This window comes from Oncorhynchus mykiss, chromosome 26 (genome assembly GCF_013265735.2).
Source record: "Oncorhynchus mykiss isolate Arlee chromosome 26, USDA_OmykA_1.1, whole genome shotgun sequence".
Lineage (NCBI taxonomy): Eukaryota > Metazoa > Chordata > Actinopteri > Salmoniformes > Salmonidae > Oncorhynchus > Oncorhynchus mykiss.
In genome coordinates, this window is record NC_048590.1 from 50,116,722 (window position 1) to 50,132,091 (window position 15,370).

At 43.4% G+C, this 15,370-nt stretch overlaps 1 protein-coding gene across 1 annotated transcript in view; it reads left to right on the plus strand.

Moving 5' to 3' along the window:
• LOC110506980 (leucine-rich repeat-containing protein 4C-like) overlaps positions 1 to 15,370 on the plus strand; it is a 41,778-nt gene that overhangs the window by 6,776 nt on the left and 19,632 nt on the right. The gene's annotated exons all lie outside the window — the stretch shown is intronic.

Genomic DNA, 15,370 nt, shown 5'->3' on the forward strand with positions numbered 1-15,370 from the left:
CAACCAAAACTAACAGCAAATACATCCAACAAGTTTGTGGAGTCACAAGCTGGATGTAGTCAATGCATGCTAGGAATATGGGAACAAATTCAACATTTTTGCCTACTTAAATAAACATATGTGAATTTGTCCCAATACTTTTAGTCCTCTAAAATGGGGGAACTATGTACATAAAGTACTGTAATTTCACAACGGTTCCCCTGATATGGATGAAAATACCCTCAAATGAAAGCTGACAGTCTGCACTTTAACCTCGTAGTCATGGTATCACTTCAAATCCAAAGTGCTGGACTACAGAGACAAAACAACAACAACAACATGTCACGGTCCCAATACTATTGGAGGTCACTGTAAATAATCATCTTGGGGAAAGGACTTTATCAAAGCAACAAAATAACTAGGCTTTACAACGATGGTGAAAACCTGGAGAGATGTTATGGTTCAGTAGGTTACAGTCTTTACTGGAGGTTACAGAGGGTGCATGGAGGGACATTTCAAAATTGCTGAATTTTGCCACATTACCAAGTCTTTATTCATATAAAAAAAAAGTCAAATGTATTAAATTCTCCATGTGGTGTTTATTAAAGGGCATTTAATTGAATATAACAGGCTTTTCAAATCCAATATTGGTGCACAATTTCTACTTAAAATATCAAAGGGATGCAAAGGGCACTCATTTAGTGGAACGACCCAGTAGAGAAAGTGCCTTCGGTTCCATCTTGCTCCATTAAAAGATGATACATTTTTTGAGCGTGTCAATCCTGCAACAATCAGCCCACTTACAGTGTCCATCCAGTGCATGTCCGGAATACAAGGTATCTTATCTGCCCCCTACAATTTGACCAGGCATAATATTGACAATCTTTCTCAATTAATAATGTATATTCATCTTATAAAATGGTGCATATGTTGATATAGCCATGGATGGTTACAGTATATGAGCCTTGCTGTCAGACAGCCACTGTTAGGGTCCTTTAATGTGAAAACAATCACTGTTGATTTTCATTGTTCCCCTCTAATCAGGAACAGATTTAGACCTGGGACACCAGGACACTAGGTGAGTGCAATTAATTATCAGGTAGATAAGACAACCGGACTTCCAGGCTCGGATTTAAACCCCTTTGACTTAGATAAACCTTTGGTGACTATATTGACTAGCCTGTTTAAACCACACTGGAATGCTGCAGTGTTCAGTGGTGTAACCAGGCTAGCAATTGACATGCATCACTTAAATGTCTCCCAGCTCTGCTTCCAGTAGGCAGCTGCTGCCTGCTTCCATTGAGTGTTATACGACTGCAAGCCAAGGAAATAAAATGTTCAGGAATGTTCATTTCTGACTGTCTTGGACTGTTGTCAACGGCAAACATGCTGATCCATTTGTTCAGATCATTATCTTTCCTGTTGTACTCATACTGTACAGGATTGATGTTCAATAGTGTTTCAGTTGAGGGATCTACTGAAGAGAAATTCCACAGGGAGACAAATTCCACAGTATGTGTGTGCGTGAGTGTCTGTCTGTGCATGTTTATGAGTGTCTGTGTATCTGTGTGTGTCTGTTTGTCTGTGTCCCTCCTTTCTAGTAAACAACGATCTCCCTCACCTTGTGTCTCCTGCTCAAACCCTAAGCAGCTGTTCTGTCCTTCTGAAGTGGGGCTTCCCCAACATCACAGAGCACTGACCCTGATTTAGCCCCTATCTTCCTGCCCATCCAGTCTTGGTGGATGGTTACTGAACCACCCTCCCCCCTGATGAAACATATGTTTGTGTCAGGTCTGGAGACAGCTAGCCATATCTCGATGAAGTTGACTGCTTGTGAATGAGTTCGACCAACGTATCAGCCTGGCCAGACCGATGGAACTCTTCTCAGTATTCCAGCCACTGTGGCAGTCAGGATCGTCATGGTTCCGTGCTCCTGAAAGAGGATTATTCAGCCTGTTCCGCAGCCTGTCACTCTGCAATCCTGACATTTAAATCAAAGTTAGCATGCGAAATGTGAAGAAGCCAGGCCTGTCCCGTTGTCTGTGATGTTGGCTTTCTGTCTAATGTGGTTTAAAATTTACAGATGGCTTCTTATCCCAGAGAGGGACACAGTTCAGAGGGTTGTTGACAAGGACCGGAAAATACTATGGTAACACTTTACGTAGAACCAGCAGGTAGATTGTTTGTCATAATGTGTTAAGACTTTTCACAGGAACGTAGAATATGAACCAGGATATAGAATGAGACTTTTCATAGGAACGTAGTATATGAACCAGGATATAGAATGAGACTTTTCATAGGAACGTAGTATATGAACCAGGATATAGAATGAGACTTTTCATAGGAACGTAGTATATGAACCAGGATATAGAATGAGACTTTTCATAGGAACGTAGTATATGAACCAGGATATAGAATGAGACTTTTCCCAGGAACGTAGTATATGAACCAGGATATAGAATGAGGTTTTTCATAGGAACGTAGTATATGAACCAGGATATAGAATGAGACTTTTCACAGGAACGTAGTATATGAACCAGGATATAGAATGAGACTTTTCACAGGAACGTAGTATATGAACCAGGATATAGAATGAGACTTTTCACAGGAACGTAGTATATGAACCAGGATATAGAATCACAGGAACGTAGTATATGAACCAGGATATAGAATGAGACTTTTCACAGGAAGGTAGTATATGAACCAGGATATAAAATGAGACTTTTCACAGGAACGTAGTATATGAACCAGGATATAGAATGCAAGCGCGTTTTGCGTCAGAACTGCCCCACGCCTCCAACCATTGCTGTTTATTTTTGAGACTCTGGGAAAGTCTAGGTCAGAGAAACACTAAACTTCCTCCTCTCTCTCACTGATTCCGTGGATGGAATCTCAAGGGCTCATCTAATGAGTTCGTTCCAAAAACACAGAGTCTACAGTATGCAGGCCTGAGGAGTTTAGAAGATCATCATATCATATTGATGTGCTTCCTGATACTTCAAACATTTCTCTAATTACTGCAAACGTCTGATGACCTGCGCAGACCTGCGCAGAATGTGTGCATCTGAAACGCACCCATTCACTGAGTCACTGCAGGTATAGAATCTTCCTCTGTATGGCAGAGCTTTGACCAATAGAGCGTAGCTACAGTGTAAACCAACCACCCACCAACAAGCCCTGGTTGGCACCTTTCTGCCTACCTAATCACACTCCTACACATGACAGAATCCAACAGTGCTCCAGATAAAATACAGCTATTTCAGTAGAAGGTGCCTCTGATAAAATACAGGTATTTCAGTAGAAGGTGCCTCTGATAAAATACAGCTATTTTAGTAGAAGGTGCCTCTGATAAAATACAGCTATTTTAGTAGTAGATGCCTCTGATAAAATACAGCTATTTTAGTAGTAGATGCCTCTGATAAAATACAGCTATTTCAGTAGAAGATGCCTCAGATAAAATACAGCTATTTTAGTAGAAGACGCCTCTGATAAAATACAGCTATTTCAGTATAAGATGCCTCTGATAAAATACAGCTATTTCAGTATAAGGTGCCTCTGATAAAATACAGCTATTTCAGTAGAAGACGCCTCTGATAAAATACAGCTATTTCAGTATAAGATGCCTCTGATAAAATACAGCTATTTCAGTAGAAGATGCCTCTGATAAAATCCAGCTATTTCAGTAGAAGGTGCCTCTGATAAAATACAGCTATTTCAGTAGAAGATGCCTCTGATAAAATACAGCTATTTCAGTAGAAGATGCCTCTGATAAAATACAGCTATTTCAGTAGAAGATGCCTCTGATAAAATACAGGCCTCTGCTTAAAAACTGCTAATGCTAAAGAGCTCCAAAGGGCTTTGCCACGAAGCGTCTGCATATCTCATCTGGTAATATCCGTAGGAAGCCTTTGAGCACACTCCTTCTTACCAGGAAAACCCTTTAGAAATTCTTAGTAATAACTTAAGCGATGATAGATTGTCATGTGGATGGAGGAAGCTGATCTTCGTTCACTCACTCCTTTTATTTCACAAATCCCACCCTGCTTTCTTTTACCTCTACTCTACTCGCTCCATCTCCTTTTCTCTCTCTCGTTTTATTGTCTGTTTACCTAACTCTTAAAGAGATGGTCGTGATAACTCCACTCCAGTGAACATGCAGATATTCCCTCACAGTCATTCATCATGAGGAAATGGAGTCAGTCATTTGTGGTCTATAGTGACCAATCAAATGTGGAGTGAATTACTAACTCAATTCATGTTTGTCCTCTGAACAGACCAATCTGACAGGTCTCACTGACATGCTTTGCATCTTCTGACTAAGGAAATGGGGCTACTGTATGCTGCTTGAGCTAGTCTTGTCCTTGCAAGGTTACCTCATCATGATGCTGAAAAACTTTGCTGCATTCGAGGTGTTCTTTGAAGAGAACCTCCCAAGACTATTTAACCACTTCCAGAGCTCCAACCTCACCCCAGATGTCTATCTCATAGACTGGATCTTCACTCTGTACAGTAAGTTGTTTGGTTCTGTTCAGCGTAGGTTGGTTAGAAACTGCAGCAGTCTTGTCCTTGGAAGGTTACCTCATCCGTCATATGGTTCTGTTCAGCGTAGGTTGGTTAGAAACTGCAGCAGTCTTGCCCTTGGAAGGTTACCTCATCCGTCATATGGTTCTGTTCAGCGTAGGTTGGTTAGAAACTGCAGCAGTCTTGTCCTTGGAAGGTTACCTCATCAGTCGTATGGTTCTGTTCAGCGTAGGTTGGTTAGAAACTGCAGCAGTCTTGTCCTTGGAAGGTTACCTCATCAGTCGTATGGTTCTGTTCAGCGTAGGATGGTTAGAAACTGCAGCAGTCTTGCCTTATATTTCCTATTGCTGTTATATCTTGTGTGCTAATCTTACATTGTAAAATAATTCACGGTCGGATAAATGTAATCTTTTAATACAACATTTACCATGTTATTTGAAACCAAGCTTTAGTGCAGTGGGCAAAATGTTAGTCTTACCAGAAAACTTCCCAATGTCACTTTTGATTGAATAGTCCTGCAATCATATACATGCTGGTGTGTTTGCGTAGTATTTTGTTTGGCCAGGTATTCCTTTAGGACATACTTAGCCCTCCACTCTGTTGCTCTAGAATAGCCATGCCACGGTACACATGGCAGGTTGGAGTTCTGCCATCGTTCGGCTTCAGGGCAGGGGTTGGGTGGAGAGCATCCTCCAATCAAACAGAGGTTTATTTGACACATTCTCCGAATACAGCAGAGACCTTACTGTGAAATGCTGATGGACAAGCCCTTAACCAACAATTTCCTCCCAAAAAAGTCAGACAAATCTGCTAAATAAACTAAAGGAAAAATAGTAACACAATAAAATAACAGTAACGAGACTATATACAGGGGGTAACGGGACTGAGTCAATGTGCGGGGGGTACAAAGTAGTCGAGGGAATTGAGGTAATATGTACTATACATGTAGGTAGGGGTAAAGTGACTACGCATAGATAATGAACAGAGAGTAACAGCTGTGTGTGTGTGTCAGTGTAGTATGTGTGTGTGTGTGTCAATGTGTGTCAGTGTGGTGTGTGTGGTTAGAGTCCAGTGAGTGCACATCGAGCCTGTGTACGAGGCCTGGATGAGGAGTGCATAGTATTTTGGTACACATTTCTTAATTAGATCTTCAGCTAATTTAGATTTTAAATTCCAACCTTGCGAAGGGTTTAGAAATCAGTTTTTATGGGGGTTGTCACTAAAGCATAGAATCCTATTCCCATGATTGTGACAGATGGAATTCATGTAGTGTTTGAAAATAGTGTTTGAAAATTAATTTACCAGGTAGGCTACCTTGAGCTGTCACATGTTTATTTATTTATTTTATTTTATTTCACCTTTATTTAACCAGGTAGGCTAGTTGAGAACAAGTTCTCATTTACAATTACGACCTGGCCAAGATAAAGCAAAGCAGTTCGACACATACAACGACACAGAGTTACACATGGAGTAAATGAGAGTGTGTGTTCTATCAGCGCTAACACCCCTGATTCAACTGGTCAACTCATTCTTCAAGCCCTTGATTAGCTAGATAAGGTGTGTTCTATCAGCGCTAACACACCTGATTCAACTGGTCAACTCATTCTTCAAGCCCTTGATTAGCTAGATAAGGTGTGTTCTATCAGCGCTAACACACCTGATTCAACTGGTCAACTCATTCTTCAAGCCCTTGATTAGCTAGATAAGGTGTGTTCTATCAGCGCTAACACACCTGATTCAACTGGTCAACTCATTCTTCAAGCCCTTGATTAGCTAGATAAGGTGTGTTCTATCAGCGCTAACACACCTGATTCAACTGGTCAACTCATTCTTCAAGCCCTTGATTAGCTAGATCAGGTGTGTTCTATCAGCACTAACACACCTGATTCAACTGGTCAACTCATTCTTCAAGCCCTTGATTAGCTAGATCAGGTGTGTTCTATCAGCGCTAACACACCTGATTCAACTGGTCAACTCATTCTTCAAGCCCTTGATTAGCTAGATCAGGTGTGTTCTATCAGCACTAACACACCTGATTCAACTGGTCAACTCATTCTTCAAGCCCTTGATTAGCTAGATAAGGTGTGTTCTATCAGCACTAACACACCTGATTCAACTGGTCAACTCATTCTTCAAGCCCTTGATTAGCTAGATCAGGTGTGTTCTATCAGCACTAACACACCTGATTCAACTGGTCAACTCATTCTTCGAGCCCTTGATTAGCTAGATAAGGTGTGCTAGTGCTGGGATTTAACAAGGAGTGGATTGATCAATACTCCTGAGGAGTGGATTGGTCAATACTAATCTAGCACGGTAGGTTTGAGAGACATGGATTGGTCAAGACTGATCTAGCACGGTAGGTTTGGGACACATGGATTGGTCAAGACTGATCTAGCACGGTAGGTATGGGAGACATGGATTGGTCAAGACTGATCTAGCACAGTAGGTATGGGAGACATGGATTGGTCAACACTGATCTAGCACAGTAGGTATGGGAGACATGGATTGGTCAAGACTTATCTAGCACAGTAAGTATGGGAGACATGGATTGGTCAAGCCTGATCTAGCACAGTAGGTATGGGAGACATGGATTGGTCAACACTGATCTAGCACGGTAGGTATGGGAGACATGGATTGGTCAATACTGATCTAGCATAGTAGGTATGGGAGACATGGATTGGTCAATACTGATCTAGCATAGTAGGTATGGGAGACATGGATTGGTCAATACTGATCTAGCACGGTAGGTATGGGAGACATGGATTGGTCAATACTGATCTAGCACAGTAGGTATGGGAGACATGGATTGGTTAATACTGATCTAGCACGGTAGGTATGGGAGACATGGATTGGTCAATACTGATCTAGCATAGTAGGTATGGGAGACATGGATTGGTCAATACTGATCTAGCACGGTAGGTATGGGAGACATGGATTGGTCAACACTGATCTAGCACGGTAGGTATGGGAGACATGGATTGGTCAACACTGATCTAGCACAGTAGGTTTGGGAGACTCATTCCCTTGTCTGGTCATGAAAGGTCATTATTATCATTAGATGACAAATGAACATGAATGCAATGAAAAGTAGACATGAAAAGGCACGGATTACAATGCATGTATACATACATATTGGCTCTACCATAGCAATAGCAAGTCAACAACAATGGTTGTGATCAGACTAATACACAGGAGAGAGAGAGAGAGAGAACCGGGCCTCATATCTAGAAATCCACTAGCAGACGTTGACTTAATTGTTGATTACGGGGACTCCCAGTCCCGGCGATATCATATTCATGAGCCAAATGGTGCATGTTGTAATATGCATGAGCAAATTAGATGTGTGAAGAACAAGAGGAGGCTGCTCCAAATGCACCGGGATTCAAAAACACTACTTTGATTCTTTTTTTCTGCCATAATAAATTGATGAAAATGTTGTTTTCTTGTATCATTGATCCAGTTACTATGTTTCCTGCAGCAATGCAGTCACTTTCTCATTTATGGGGATTTATCAGAGAAAATGAAATGGAGGGTGTCTTTGTGGGGCCATATTATCTGAGTCTTATTCATTAGGGAACACGTAGCAAAACGTTTTACAACAGAGAACAAACACAAGCATCTCTCATTGGACTGCCTCTGGTATTCGCCTCCTGTTTCATTCCGTTTTCTTCCATTCGGTGCCAAATGAATACAACCCTGTTAGCCTGGGATGGAGAACATAAGGGTGTCTAATTAAACAGAGCTGTGTTTAAAGGTCCCTCTTCAGATGAGGCTGTGTTCATGACCCAGGATCAAGGAGACAGGCCTTTTCTGCAACATGGAGCCCGTCAGTGCCGGACAAGGGGACGAGCAGCTACGAGGGCCACGAGGGACGTGCGCAGGAGAAAAGATGACTGTATCTTATAAAGATAACACTTGTGGACGATGTCAGAGGAGAGAATAATTTTACACACATTTTATTGTAGGGTTTGTCGCTGTGAGACATAGGAATCTGCTAATGAAATTCTAATAAGTTGCAAATCAGGCATTGTTGAGCGCTTGTCAAATATGACTGTAGCTAATACTTAATTCTTGCAATGCAACAAGCTTAAGCTGCAATGCCGAATAAGGCACCTATAACCTCTGCAAATAGCATATAAGACGCATAGAAGTACATAAGTCATGTGGACGCTGAAAACTAAGGTGTTACATAAACAAAGGCTCATTTCACACTTCATAGGCCAGGGGGGCTTGGCTGCTGGGGCGCTCCAGCTTACAGAGCCTTCAGAAACCATTACACACCCATTGCCGTATTCCACATTTTGTTGTACAGCCTGAATTGAAAAATGTATGAAATTTAAAAAAAATCTCACCTATCTTCAAACAATACACCATAATTTCACCATAAGTGAAAACATGTTTTTAGAAATCTTAGTAAATGTATTGAAAAATATATACAGAAATCTAATTGACATAAGTATTCACACCCCTGAGTCAATACTTAGTAGAATCACCTTTGGTGGCTATTACAGCTTTGAGTCGTCTTGGTTTTGTCTGTATCAGCTTTGAGTTGTCTTGGTTTTGTCTGTATCAGGTTTGAGTTGTCTTGGGGATGTATCAGCTTTGAGTTGTCTTGGGGATGTATCAGCTTTGAGTCGTCTAGGGTATGTCTGTATCAGCTTTGAGTCGTCTAGGGTATGTCTGTATCAGCTTTGAGTCGTCTTGGGGATGTATCAGCTTTGAGTTGTCTTGGGGATGTATCAGCTTTGAGTTGTCTTGGGGATGTATCAGCTTTGAGTTGTCTTGGGGATGTATCAGCTTTGAGTCGTCTAGGGTATGTCTGTATCAGCTTTGAGTCGTCTAGGGTATGTCTGTATCAGCTTTGAGTCGTCTTGGGGATGTCTGGATCAGCTTTGAGTCGTCTAGGGGATGTTTGGATCAGCTTTGAGTTGTCTAGGGTATGCCTGTATCAGCTTTGAGTCGTCTAGGGTATGTCTGTATCAGCTTTGAGTCATCTTGGGGATGTCTGGATCAGCTTTGAGTCGTCTAGGGTATGTCTGGATCAGCTTTGAGTCGTCTTGGGGATGTCTGGATCAGCTTTGAGTCATCTAGGGTATGTCTGGATCAGCTTTGAGTCATCTTGGGGATGTCTGCATCAGCTTTGAGCCATCTTGGGAATGTCTGGATCAGCTTTGAGTTGTCTTGGGGATGTCTGGATCAGCTTTGAGTCATCTAGGGTATGTCTGTATCAGATTTGAGTCATCTTGGGGATGTCTGGATCAGCTTTGAGTCGTCTTGGGAATGTCTGGATCAGCTTTGCACATCTGGATTTGGGGATTTTATCAAGCTCTGTTCAGTTAGATGGGGAGAGGCAGTGAACAGCAATCTTGAAGTCTTTCCACAGATTTTCAATAGGATTGAAGTCTGGGATTTGGCTGGGCCACTCAAGGACTTCCACATTCTTGATCTGAAGCCATTCCAGCGTTGCTTTGGCTGTATGCCATTGTCCTGTTGGAACGTAAATCCTCTCCCCAGTCTAAGGCCAGTTGCACTCTGAAGCAGGTTCTCATCAAGGGTTTGCCTATGTGTGGCACCATTCATTGTTCCCTCTATCCTTACCAGTCCATGCCACTGAAAAGCATCAACATTTCACGATGCTGCCACCACCATGCTTCACAGTAGGGATGGTGTTAGATGGGTGATGTGCTGTGCCTGTCTTTTCCAGACATAGTGCTTTGCATTCTGGCCAAATAGTTCATTTTTGGTCTCATCACACCACATTATTTTGTCTTATGCTCTGAGTCCTTCACGGGCCTTTTTGTAAATTCCAGGCATCCTGTAATGTGCCTTTTTCTCAGAAGTGTCTTCCGTCTGGCCACTCTCCCATAAAACCCTGATTGGTGAAGTGCTATAGAGACTGTTGTCCTTCTGGCAGGATCTCCCATCTCAGCCAAGGAGCTTCGTAGTTCTGTCAGAGTGGTCATTGGGTTCTTGGTCACTTTCCTGACCAACGTCTTTCTTGCCAGGTTGCTCAGTTTGGTAGGACTGCCAGCTCTAGGCAGATTCTGGGTATCCCCCCCCCCCCAAAAAAAAAAAAAAAATTCCCAATGATTGAGACCACTGTGCTCTTGGAAACGTTCAACACTCGAGAAATTACACCCTTCCCCAGATATCTGCCTATCATCACAATTCTATTTCGGAGATGGTATAGCTTCCGCTCTGACATGCACTGTCAGCTGTGATTTCTTATAGTGGGACCATATATAGACAGGTGTGTTTATTTCTAAATCATGTCTAAACAATTGAATTTATCACAGGTGGACTTCAATCAAGTTGTGGTGACATCTCAAGGATAATCAAAATAAATTGGATGCACCTGAGCTCAATTTGGTGTCATAGCAAAGGGGTGTGAATAATTATGTAAATTACATTTATGTATTTCATTTTCAATAAATGTGCAAACATTTGTAAAAACATGTTTTTATGGGGTATTGTGTGTAGATGGGTGACAGAGAAAAATCAATGTAACCCATGTTGAATTCAGGCTGTAACAACAACAAAATGTAGAATAAGTCAAGTGGTATGAATAGTTTCTGATGGCACTGTAGGGGCTTGGCATGGCAAGGCATTGGAGCTGGACTCTGGCTCTCTGGCCGTTCCAGCCACCAGCACGTCAGTGCATCTCAGCTCTTTACAAGATTGCTTGTGTAATGCCATCTGTATTCAGGGGATGAGTGCCTACATTTTGCACCCAGGCAAAGAGAAAGAGAGAGAGAGGGAGAGAGGGAGGGAGAGAGACAGACGCAGAGAGAGAGAGAGAGAGAGAGAGAGAGAGAGCTCCTGTCCAGCAGCCATAACTCCACATTGCTTTTTTCTCTGCTCTCACTCTACCTCTTGTCCTTCTCGTAAAGGAAAACAAATGCCCCAATGTGATGTTACAGTACAGATATGTGAATTGGGTGAAGATTCAAAAAAGAGAATTGATTCAACACCACGGAGATCTCTTACTATGGTTGATTTTTTCTTTTTACATTTTCACACAAAATTGTCAATCCTTCCATTTACAAGTGTTCACATTTATGAGTATTCATCTGGAAGTGCTGCTATATGCTAAATTAATCACAAAGTCTGAGGCTTGATTGCACTGATTGAAACAGCAATCTCTTTAGAATGATGTGGGAAAAATCCATTGTTACCTATAATAGCACTTTCCATTTTGGACCGAGCTGTGTTTTTAATTACTATACATGGTGAATTAGCTAATGAATAATGAATGGTATTCCACACGCTAAGTGCTCCGACTGCTAATGCACTGAACCTTTCTTTTTCTCTCCATCTCTCCTCCTCTCTCTCTGTCTCTCTCGCTCATTCTCCCTCGCTCTCAGTTGATTAGGTTTCCCTCTGTAAGGCATTATCTAGTGTGTTGAAGAGATAGTTCCAGTCCCCCTTCTCTATCTCTGTACCTTGTTTGTATTGAACAGTAATGTATGACTGCTGGCTGGGCGGGCAGCAGCATAGACGCAGCATGAGGTCCATCAGTATTGTGTAGATAGATGGCATGTCAAAAGACAACATATGTAATCCTTCACCACTGCAGAGATGACAACGTTTCTATGAGAAGGGTTTTGTGCACACACACACACACACACACACACACACACACACACACACACACACACACACACAGAGACACATGCTTTGAAGCGCAGACACACACAACACACATGGTGTCACCCTCAAAGAGGTTTAATCTCTCTCCCGGTCCCCCTGGACTTCCAGACCTCAATCTTCTTGCTTTAAGACCCCCCCCCCCCCCCCCCCCCCCCCACTGAGCTTCATGTGTTTCCGGCAGAAATATCAAAGCAGATTACTATGAAGAAAGGAGAATAGAAAACCACAAATTCACACCGCTGAGACGTTCCTAATTCTTTATTCATTCAGCCCAAATATATTTGATGGTTTATTTTTTTTTTTTTACTGATTCTTTAATCCTCTGTTCACCCTTCATAATAGTGAAGATAATTATAGTTGTCTGCTTGAGGTGAATTGAATTTCTTTGCTGAAAGTGACTGTAGGTCGTAGGTTGAGGTGTGCTGGAAGACGATGAGGCTCGTGTCTGGGGTGGAGTGGAGATGTGCTGAGCTATAGTTTATAGCTAACAACGTCGTAGCCGCGGTGCTGACTGGTAATTTATGCATTGGAACATGGTGCACTAAGTTCAGCAAGGATTTTTTAATCACCTCATAATTACTTTTCGGTTTCTCAGGGAATCATTGTAACAAGTACTATGTGCCATTTGGTAACAAGCTGTTGTGATGAGTTATTCCTCTCTGGTTGACTACAGTACCAAGGGGTGGTTTTGATATCTCCACTCCAATCTGATATTCAGTGTCCACATGGGGCAAACAACAGGGGCTATACATTTGATGTGATAATGCTATGTAGGTGGATATGTTTTCTCTCAGATATTGTATGAATGGACTCAACCTCCCCGGTATGCTTGGTAAGGATCCGATGTGTAATGGCAGACACACTGTATCAGGCATTAGCAAGAAAATCCTACAGCAAATAGCATCTGTTTTCATTATCCTGCAGTCTAATGTTGGTTCGTCACAGCACAGAGACAGAATGCTCCTGTCCTTTTCATCTCCCTGCACACCGATGGTCTGAATGCATAGCCAAACAGCTGTGACAGGGCAGAAGACAGGATACACCCTAGTGAACTAATCCCTCTCTCAAAATGTGCATTTTACATGCTGTAGTCAGTGGTATCCTGCCAAGATGGCCGCCGAGGCGCTAGCATTGTGCTGTTTGACTTTAATTTAGAATCTCCTTCAACACCCTCTGACTGATTGACTGACTAACCGAACCTCTGACTTATTGACTGACCGACTGACTGACGAACCGACTGGCCGACCCTCTGACTGACGAATCGACTGGTCGACCCTCTGACTGATTGACTGACAGACTGACTGACAAACCGACTGGCCGACCCTCTGACTGACTGACTGACTGGCCGACCCTCTGACTGACTAACTGACCGACTGACTGACGAACCGACTGGCCGACCCTCTAACTGACTGACTGACCGACTAACTGACGAACCGACTGGCCGACCCTCTGACTGACTGATGAACCGACTGGCCGACCCTCTGACTGACTGACTGACTGGCCGACCCTCTGACTGACTGACGAACCGACTGGCCGACCCTCTGACTGACTGACGAACCGACTGGCCGACCCTCTGACTGACTGACGAACCGACTGGCCGACCCTCTGACTGACTGACGAACCGACTGGCCGACCCTCTGACTGACTGATGAACCGACTGGCCGACCCTCTGACTGACTGACGAACCGACTGGCCGACCCTCTGACTGACTGACGAACCGACTGGCCGACCCTCTGACTGACTGATGAACCGACTGGCCGACCCTCTGACTGACTGACGAACCGACTGGCCGACCCTCTGACTGACTGACTGACTGGCCGACCCTCTGACTGACGAACCGACTGGCCGACCCTCTGACTGACTGACGAACCGACTGGCCGACCCTCTGACTGACTGACGAACCGACTGGCCGACCCTCTGACTGACTGACGAACCGACTGGCCGACCCTCTGACTGACTGATGAACCGACTGGCCGACCCTCTGACTGACTGACGAACCGACTGGCCGACCCTCTGACTGACTGACGAACCGACTGGCCGACCCTCTGACTGACTGATGAACCGACTGGCCGACCCTCTGACTGACTGACGAACCGACTGGCCGACCCTCTGACTGACTGACTGACTGGCCGACCCTCTGACTGACGAACCGACTGGCCGACCCTCTGACTGACTGACGAACCGACTGGCCGACCCTCTGACTGACTGACGAACCGACTGGCCGACCCTCTGACTGACTGACGAACCGACTGGCCGACCCGCTGACTGACTGACGAACCGACCGGCCGACCCTCTGACTGACTGACGAACCGACTGGCCGACCCGCTGACTGACTGACGAACCGACCGGCCGACATGGTGCTTGGGAAACGTGGGTTTATTGTGGTGAAGTCAGATTCTCAATTGTTTAATCGATGAATTAAAGGTGCTTTTCATTACCAGTCTTTTAAATGTTAACAAGTCCCTCCTCTCTGACGTCCTCAAGCTTTCTGTCTTGGCAGATGTGTTGGTCTTCAAACCAATTTCTGTCTTGGCAGATGTGTTGGTCTTCAAACCAATTTCTGTCTTGGCAGATGTGTTGGTCTTCAAACCAATTTCTGTCTTGGCAGATGTGTTGGTCTTCAAACCAATTTCTGTCTTGGCAGATGTGTTGGTCTTCAAACCAATTTCTGTCTTGGCAGATGTGTTGGTCTTCAAACCAATTGCAGGTCAGAAAGTTTGCATAAAGCATTTGTAAATCCTTCACAGTGATGATGTGTCGGATATGTAAAAGTCCTTCATATTGTCTTCCCGAAGATACACTTAGCAAGAGGTCATCATAAACAATCTGCCGTCATCATCATTGGCTCATCCCAGAGTGGGTGTGGGAATAGCCAATCATGTCAGTCCTAGAAGATTTGCATATTGCTGATGTTGCTGTCTGGAAGTGGAAGGTTGACCTGTTGTTTATGAGGATGTCACCTTGCTGAATGTATATATATGTTTTATAGCCAGATGAGACTGCATTATGTAAGACTCTATTCTAACCATTGTGTTCCACCACAAGGTATTTATCTGGTCATTCGATGTCATTTACACACACTTTACTATTCTATAGTAAAATACCAGGAGCTAATGAATCGTTTAGCCTAAAATGCTAATAGGTTGCATCCTTAGATACACAGATGATTCATGCAGTGCTTTATCATGCCCTACTCTTGGTTTCAAGTGTGATCTGTTCA